The sequence below is a fragment of the Euphorbia lathyris genome, chromosome 2 (assembly GCF_963576675.1).
Source record: "Euphorbia lathyris chromosome 2, ddEupLath1.1, whole genome shotgun sequence".
In the NCBI taxonomy this organism is placed as follows: Eukaryota; Viridiplantae; Streptophyta; class Magnoliopsida; order Malpighiales; family Euphorbiaceae; genus Euphorbia; species Euphorbia lathyris.
Window position 1 is genome coordinate 16,053,857 of NC_088911.1, and position 9,307 is coordinate 16,063,163.

Genomic DNA, 9,307 nt, shown 5'->3' on the forward strand with positions numbered 1-9,307 from the left:
TCGATGGGTCAGCACCAGAAGATGGCTCATTACTTGCTGACCTACTTCATCTACCCAAAGATCAACTGCACTACATCAGCAACAAACTTCGAGCAATGCTTTATATGGCATATGCTGACGTACACTCCAATCAATATGCCAGTCTTTCTTGTCGCTGGCTTTCTACGCAGCACTGGTATGCTGAGGCTAGGATCAATCATTACAAGAATCCTCATCGACCATAAAGTTGATCTCGAAGGTGAGGACAAGACTCGAGGATCTGAGATCACAGTGGCCTCGCTGAGAGCTCTAAAATTTGGACAACCTTTGAAGAAAGGTAAAGTTGTTGCTGCTGCTGCTGGACAAGCTGAGGGAACTGCTGAGCCAAAGAAAGGGCGAAGGACTAAGGCCCCAGCTTCCCGCAAAAGAAAAACTGCTGAGACTCCTTCCAAAAATGTTGAGTCTCCAGCAAAAAGACAGAAGTCAGCTGGTAAGTCAGCTGAGAAACGAAGCAGGCAAAGTGAGCCTGGAACTGAGGAAACTACTGACCATCCTCAGAAGAAGCAGAAACCTTCTACACTGACTCCCCTCAATGCCATACCTACAGACTTTGTTGTACCGGGTGACTCTCACTTCACCCAGTGTCAAGGTACAATAGCTGAGTCCGAAGAACATGAGGTACAACTGGATGATCATTTCATCTCACAAGTTGAGGAAGAACTTGATGGTGACAGTACCGAAGAAGAAGAAGAAGAGGCTAGCGGTCAGGATGACGCTGAGGACTCTGAAGAGACAGCCAGTGAACATGAGACTGAGCAGGCCAATGCTGGGTTTGCTGCTGAAGATGAGCAAGTACTCGATCAACACAGTGTTGATCCAGTCCAAGAACAAGCTGACCAGCCTCATGATGAGCAACACGAATCTTCTCCTTCTCACTCAGGAGATCCTAGTCAAACTGTCACTCCACCTCGTAGAAGAAGAAAGTTGGTTAAGGCCAGTGAGAAGCCTGTCAGTGAAGATTTTGTGCCACCACCAACTCTTCCTGACTTTGTCATCTCAGAGACAACTAAGGACCCCTCTACAGTCAAGCTGACATTTTTCAAACGCCAACAACCCTCTACTGCTTCAGCGTCCTTAGAAAAGCAAGCCTCTGTTTCGTCTCAACAGGAACATGCCGACCAAAATGCTTCCGCCACCTCAACCAGTCAGGTTAAGCCGATTACTGTGAATGCTATTTCTTCAAGCATGGTGCTGACTACACACACTTCTGCCATCAGCACAGATAGTATTCGGATTACCACTTCTCCAACTCAACTCTCTGCCGATCAATCAACTATACCTAAAACTCAAGTGCAGATTGGTACAACTATTCCAGTCACTGACCAGGTCACTCCTTTCACTCCTCTTCCTTCCGGTCATACTGATGTCCCTGAAGGCTCTCAAAGCTATTTGAATGCCACTGAGTTCGGTAAAAAGATCATTGACTCAGTGCAAGCATTGATCAGAGACCTTCAACAGTCCACTCCTCCTGCTGTTGGGTCATCAACTTTTGAGAATACTTAGCTTTCCCAGGTCACTCAACTTCTCAACGAAGTTAAGGGACTCAAGGACTTGCTGACTGTAATCATTACCTTCCAAGCACAGCAAGCTAAGCAGGATTCAATCGCCAAACTGGCTGAGATTCAGCTGACAACCGTGCAGTACTTGACCTCCTTACAACAACAGATCCAGAACTTGTCAGCTGTGAACCCCGACCATGCCACTTCATCTGAAGTCAATATGCTCTTTGCTCAGCTTCACACTGAGCAACTCAAGACCAACGAGCAAATGGTTTCTTACAATCAGTGCTCAGTAGAGCAAATTGGTGAGGCTATTCGCTTGCTTAATCTGAATAAGCAAGAGATGGATACTGACGCAATGAAATAGAATGAGATGCAGTCTATCATGCAACAAACCTTCAACCACATTCTTCATAACAATATTCAACGTTAGTATTACGACACAGCCCTTTTAAAGACCTTTCACCAAATCTTTGCTGGTCTTACTGAAGCTCTCATCTGGCAAGGCAGAGCTCAAGCGTTTAGCGTCAATATGCTCAGTGCTGCTGACCTCAACATACCCGCAGAGGTATCAACTGATGGAGTTGCAATTTTTGACGGCGTCAATGAAAGCGCTGACAAACTTAAGGAGCTGTCTAAAGAACTGACTCGAGCTATCTTAACTGATGCTTTCAGACTTCCTCCTCCTGATGCTGACAAAACGGGAGAGAAAGCACAAGCAGCTAGAGCTCAGCATGAGCGAAGTCAGTCTCAACACAAGAAAAAGAAATAGATAGGCTAGCTCAGTATAGACTAAGTCAGATGCTATATGCCTTATCTATAAGTTTTGTTGTGTAACCACTGACTACTATCAATATATCATATCTGCATCTTTTATTCCTATTCCTGAGTTATGATATATGCTAATATATGTTACTGTGTACTGAGTCATTACGTATCTTCAATTAAATCAGCTATGTTTTATACTTATAAATCTTATTGACTGAATCAAATGCTGATAACATGTTTGACATTGACTTATGTGCTTATAAAACATTGTCTGTTAAGAACTCATTGAACAACAAAGTACTCAGCGCACTCTATATGATTATACCTTTCGCTTAATACTGAGTAAATAGAATATGTTTAATAAGCTGACCTATATCTGAAAAACTGACCTTAGACTTACTCGAATTAAACCTTTAAATGTTTAGAGTAAAACTAAGTCAGTAGCTCAACCCTTACGGGGGAGTTTGCTAAAGTTGAAATAGGTCAACTATCATGGGGGAGCTCAATACTGAGTTCTTCGCTGAATAGTTTTGCCAACATCAAAATGGGGGAGTTTGTTGAAACACATTTCCACATAATTTTGATTTGACAAAATTGTTTAAGTATAATTGAAATACATATTCTAAACACACTAAGTTTAAATGCTTTGATTTGTTATACTAATGTGTTTGTTCAATGTTGAGTTAAAACTGTTTATAAGACACAAGAATTAAAAGGCCCAAGCCCAATACAAGTGTTAAAGCCCAAGTCAAACAACTCAGTACAACTCGGCCCGCGTTTGTCAAAACGTTGCCGTTTTGGACAAAACGCAACTCAGCAACAGAAGGATCTAGAAGACCTTCGGGAACAACTTCAAGATGAAGCTGCTGAGTAGTCTCGACAAAGCGTACAAGACAGCAGCTGGCTAATGAAAACTTCCAGACAAAGTATTTCTACTTTGGGTAAAGTTCAGACGACACAGTATGCTGTCCAGTTGACTTTACCATAAAAGGAAAGACAGTCTGCTGAGCTGACCGAGGACAGAAGATACACAATTTTGATTGGCCGAGAGCTCTGAGCAAGTCAGGATGACAACGACAGGTAGCCGTTTCCCTCCAACGGTTATTTCGAAATTCGAAATGACCGATGCCCAGACGTCTCTATAAATAGTGCCATCAGAAGCTTCATTCGACACAGAACTTGATCAAGCCATTACGCTGACCAAATTTCTACACAAGTTCTGCAAGCAAAGAAGCAAAGCAAATCTTACACTACAATTCTTATATCTGTGTAAAAGTCTAGAGTGATTATTTCAATCGTCTAAAGTGTCTTAGCAAATCTTTGTATAGGACAAACACTTATCATTTCTAGAAGATAGAAAGGAGAGGCTGAGTACTCGGTTATAGTACTCAGCGTGAGATTAGGATTGAGTAGAGGTATAGAGGAAGGTACTCTTGTTATACTCAGTTGCTAAGATTGTAAAAGGTTTGAGGCTCTACCTTTAAAGAGCTCAGTAGAGGATTCGAAATCTCGGAACGTGTTCCGGGGACAGGACGTAGGCTTAGAAGAAGCCGAACCTGGATAAATCTGCTGAGTAAAGTATTTCTTACCTTTAACTCCTTATTTATATTGCTTGCTTAAAATAACCAAAAACTGACCAAGTAAAGAGGTCAAGTTGAGTTATGCGCGTTAAACGTCTAAGCTCAGGAATAGACTCTAAGTGCTATCTCCTGACTCAAGCTAAGAAACTGACCTAGTCACCAGTTGACTAAGCCAGTATCTTGCTGTTTACTCAGCGCCACTGTTAAAACCTTTTTCCTTAGAAAAAGAAGTCTGCCCTACTTGCGAAAAAGTTTAAATAGTTCCTAACCCCCCTTGGAACTATACTTGCAACCTTACAAGGGACCAACAAACCGCTGCTGCTCCGTCCGCTCCCGCCGAGCAGATGCAGTAACAGGACGTGAAGACGTGTGTCTAGGGTCAGATCCCGCCTCATCCTGTAATATTATTTATTTATTATATTCAATTTACCATAAATTTTTTATTTTTTATGTGTTCGGGTCTGCCTACGCCCGGTCCGTACAATTTTTTTAAAAAAAAAACAAAATTTGGCCCTTTTTGGCCTGGGCGGGTGGCTTACACCACCTGGCCTACGGGCCAAACGGGTGCAGCGCACCAGTCGGCCATAGGGCCGACTGGTGCGCCGCAAACGTTTGGCCCGTAGGCCAAACGGACGCGCGGCTCATATGCGTTCCACCGTAGGTGGAACGCGTGCGCCGCGCGATCCACCATAAGGTGGATCGCGCGGCGCGTACTTGTTCCACCTACGGTGGAACGCACAGTTCGTGCGTTCCACCGTAGGCGGAACAAGTAAATCGCACCCGCCTGGTGCGATTTCTGGTTTTTTTTTCCCGATTTTGGAGCCAAAAATCATGAATTCGTTAATTATTTGAACGAAAAAACTTACCGTAATACCCATGTATCCTTTGCCCTTGCCTACTTTTGGTGCCATGTCGTTTTAGGTCGGTTTTTTGAAAACGGAAAGAGAGTAGAGAGGATTTGGAATTTTCAAATTTCTTGTTTGAAATAATGAGAAGGGCAATATGGTCAACAGGGTGCGGTGAAACGGAATTAGGGGGCGGTATATAGTCGCTCACTTACATAATTCATAAATATATTAAAAAGAAAGTTATTACTTGCTCAACTACAAAACTTGTCTGTTTTACTTATTGGCACCCTGAACTTTTAAAATAACATATCACACACTTATAGTTAACTTTGAAATCCTATCACACACCTGTAGTTGGTTTTAAAAACCTATCACACACCTATAGTTGGCTCATTCGGACCTCTGCATACAAAATCGTTGATCTATCACCTTTGACAGATAAGGCGGCATATAGAACGAACTCACGCGTTTTTTTTTTCTTTTCTATAACATGTATTTCACCGCATCTGTCAAAGATGACAGATCAACGATTTTGTGTACAGGAGAACTGAATGAGCCAACTACAATTGTGTGTTAGGTTTTTAAAGCCGACTATGGGTGTGTTATAGGTTTTTAAAACCAAATATAAGTGTGTGATGAGTTATTTTAAAAGTTCAAGGTGTTTAAGGGTGTAAATATATATTAAGCCTTTTTAAGGAGTTAAATTGATGAGATGTTCCGTTGACTAAATGTTTAATAGGTTGAGGTCATATATTTTAGTTGTACACCAAAATGTAAAATAAAGTAAAAGTTATATGTGTATGTAATTGTCAACCCAGTGCTAGTTTATAATACTCCTATTCAGTGGCGGATCCAGGAATCGACGTCCGAGGGGGCTAATTTTAGTCCCATTATTAATTTTTCGAAGTCCAGCCTGTTAGGGCTGCACAAATTTTTTTAACCTTCTAGCACACTTAAACTTTATGGTTTTTGTATGTTAGCTAAAAATTGTAACATTTTCACACTTTTTTTATTTTTAGCTATAATTTTTTTATAATTTTCATAAAATTTAATTTAGAAATTAAGTTAATTGAATTTCAAAAGTAAGAAATTGATTTTTTTTTATAGAAAATTAATTTGTTTTATAGAAATGAGATAAAACAAAAAATGAATATAGTGTGGTTTGAACCCATAACCTCTCAACTTAAAACAAGACTCTTAACCAACTCAGCTACTTTAAACTTATAAGATGAAACTACGTAGGTTAAATATATACTAATATTTGGGGGGGGGGGGGTTACACGGGACAAAATTAACGGTACTCAAGGACGGAGCCGATGGCCGGGGGGGCTTCGGCCCCCCGGGCTCTAGGCTAGATCCTCCCCTATTCCTATTACGTGATGTTATGGCTTCTAACAATGTAACCAAATTGTAGGGGTTAATTAGCTTTGAAAATTTTCTGTTGATTGTGTACATGGCTAAGGTTTAAATTTGTTGCTAACTTTTTTAGAAAATGTAAATATATTCCTAAAGTAAGAAATAGTAAAATTTTGTAATTAATGTTTTTAATTTGGAACAATTTTGGTACCAAATAATGGTATATTAATCAATTTTGGGTTCAAATAAAAAAATTCATAAAATGAGGCCCTTACTTATATCTAGACTAGAGTAGATGTCGGGGGCATGGGGTGCCAATGCACCTCGGCCATCGTAAACCATCTCTTAATGAACCCTCAGTTGTTGTAAACCATCCCTTAAAAAGGGTGATTTTGCTCATACCCACTCCATCTTTATTTACAGTGCTAATGCACCACAAAACTCTATCTATAGAGCTGAAGCTTGAGAAACACCCATTCCCCCACATGAAACTCCCTGTCAGCTCTGTGTTTATCAGCAAACTGCTGCATGTGGTTTTGTGTCGTAGTATGGCAGTCTTTGATGGCCAAGTTCATCTATTTCATTGCATGGAGCATCTCTTCTACTGCAGCTATAGTGGAATCCATAGTAGGCAATTGATGCGCCTCACGGCAATCGCACCGCAAGGCTTACTAAGGGATAAGTGTACCCCGTCGTTATCAAGTAATAAAATCTGGACAAGTCCAGGTATCGAATCCACAGGATTTATTCCTGCAAGTATCGAGCTACTTGGTCTCAGGTGTTATCTAGGCTATGGGGGGGTTGAATTGGTTTTGATTAAATTAACCTACTCCTAATTAAGTTACTTCTACTCCTATTGAACACAAGTTGTGTTACCAATAGCTTCACGAGCTCTCTCCAAAAAAATGCATGTGAAGATTATGTCCATGTCAGACACAACACAATGGTACGGGGCATACCATGAAGTTTAAAAATGTTGTTGAGGAATGCCTTGGCAACCCTTGCTACATTGAATGGGTGAGTTAAGGGAAGAAAGTGACCACTCTTCGTAAACATGTCCACTACAAGTAAGATGGTGGCATGGCCATTTGACTTAGGTAAGCCTTCCACAAAATCCATAGCAATGTCTCTCCATGCACTATCAGGGACCAGTAAAGGTTGCAGTAGACCTAGATAAGGAGGGAGATTTGGCTTGCAGCACTGGCAAGTGTCACAACTGGCTATCCAAGAAGTAACTATCTTAACCATCTTGGGCAATAAAAACTATGATGGAGCCTAGTGAAGGTGCCTTTGATGCCGGAATGGCCACCTATAGGGGAGTCATGACAAACTTGAATTAATTTACTACGGAGATCAGTTGATGTCCTAATGTAGAATTTTGGGCATAGGGTATAAGAATCAGAATAAAAGAGAGACGAGGAAAGATAATTCGTATAATTTCATTGATGGATTGGATAAGGTACGACTAACCACTGATAGAGCAGTGTACTGCCAAAATAGTTACGACACAGTTATTCTTAGAACAACTGGCATAACAACTCACTAAGAGCAAAAAAGGTCTAACAACTATATTTCACTGCAAGCATAATTCTAATAATATAAATGATAAAAATAACTAATTAAACTAACACCACATCAGAATAATGAAAGGGCCAATAACATAATTGTTCCATAAACTTTCTAAGGTTGTCTATAGATCAACAAATTTTCTTAGATAAGGTTTGAAAACTGAGTTCATGAGATCTTGAAATGTAGCTGGTGCGTTGGTGAGCCTAAAGGGAATAACCAAAAATTCATAGTGTCCATAATGGGTTCTGAATGCAGTCTTATGTATGTCCCCCAACTTCATCCGAATCTGGTGGTAACCAGCTTTGGGGTCAATTTTGGAGAACAAAGTTGCTCCTTGTAGTTCATCAATAAGCTCTTGTATCACTAGTATGGGGAACTTATCCTTCACTGTGGCCTTATTTAACTCCCTGAAATCAACACATAACCTTTATGTACTATCCTTCTTCTTCATTAGTAATACCAGAGAGGCATAAGACTGTTACTAGGTCTAATCATTATAGTAGTCTCTCAATCTCATCCTTTTGATGATGTGAATACATGTAAGGTCTTAAATTCACAGGATCGTAATTTTTTAAGGGTATGGAATGGTCTAAGGTTTTGTGTGGGGGTAAGGTTGTATTGGAATAGATGTTGGTTTAGGTCAAGTAGGGTTTGTATGGGTGAGGGGGTGAGTGAGGTTTGTGTTTGTTTGGTTTCAGGCATGTAGGGTGATTCTATAGTGGTCATGACCATCAGAAATAACTTAGAGGTGATTCTAATCCATCCTCTGTTAACCAGCTTATTGACAGACTTGTCATCATTTTTAAGGTAATTCCCTCCAGCATACCATTCAACTCAATCTGTTTACCCTCCTTATTCACCAATAGCCTATTAGCTTCGAAATCAAAGGTGACAAGGGTGTGATGTCTCATCTAATTAACCCCAAGTATGATATCATAATCCTCCAACTATAAGACCCTTAAGGTAAAACAAAATTTAGAGTTCTGCATATTCCAATTGCAATCATTGCATTTGGAAGTGACTGTTAACTACCTCACATCAGCTACAATAATAGTTGCAGGTTTAACTGCTATAAGAGGAAGTTTGACTTCCTTAGCTAATTGAGCCTTAACAAAACTATGAGTGCTACGATGTCTATGAGAATCGTGATCGGGTTTCTATTTAATGTACCTTTCAATTTCATAGTTGAATTAGTAATGCCCCCATCCAAGGCATTAATAGAAATCAGGATCTGCTCCTCCTCTGGTTGCTCTTTTGCTACTACCATTTTATTACCACCTTCCTCTTGTACTGTTGTCAATTCTTTAGTTTCACCCTCTACACTAATAATGAGCAGCTTCTTAAAGTTGAATCAGTGCCTTGGAAAATACCTTTCTCTAGAGCACCGACAAGTGCCAGGGGTCCTTTTCAGGGTAGTTTGATTAGGAGGTTGTTTGGTGTCTGTTGGTTGAGGTGTTTGGTTAGGGATTGTGTAATGAGTTTGAAGTTTGAGCCTGAATTTAAAGTCCATGATTTCACAGGGAGAAGTGATCTAGATGCAAGTTTAGGTTTGAAAACTTCTAGAATTTCCCTTAGGTATTTCTCTTCTAACTTGGACACCTTAATGGCTGTATAAATCTCTATAGGCGAATGCTTCTTGACTGCAGCT